The following is a 581-nucleotide window of genomic DNA, read 5'->3' on the forward strand; positions in this document are numbered from 1 at the left end:
CTTTTGATCGTATGGCTGAAGAAGAGGATTCAAAGTATAGAAGCTATTTTGATGAGGAAGATGAATTTACTGATGATGAGGCAGACATAGCAGATGCTCAAAACAAGCCAACAATTAGAGAAAAACGAGTAGGGCCACCAAATCTAAGTGATTGGGAGAGATCTATTGTGTTTGTCAACTTCCTTCAGGTATTTTTTAACCCGAATCTGATATTAATTTATTTGCTGCCTAATATTATTTTCTAACTGTTTACTTGTTGCCTAATATTTTTACTTGATGCAGCAATTTCATGATGTGACCCCTCGAGCTTCTGCAACTAATACTCCCACAGCTCAGAAAGCATTCCATGATATTGTGATTATTCAGCAAAAAGATTAAGGACCTGTTCAATCAGAGACACCTTGAAGCTGGCAGCCAAACACAGAAGATCTTGTTAGAGATGGCAAGTAAGATGAAGACTAAGTTTGAGAAATATTTTGGAAGCATCGATGACATTAATCAACTGCTTTTGGTGGCTCTGGTTCTTGACCCTCGTTATAAGCTGCGCTACTTTCAGCATATATGTGAAACTAAGCTGCACT

This window comes from Fragaria vesca, linkage group LG1 (genome assembly GCF_000184155.1).
Source record: "Fragaria vesca subsp. vesca linkage group LG1, FraVesHawaii_1.0, whole genome shotgun sequence".
Lineage (NCBI taxonomy): Eukaryota > Viridiplantae > Streptophyta > Magnoliopsida > Rosales > Rosaceae > Fragaria > Fragaria vesca.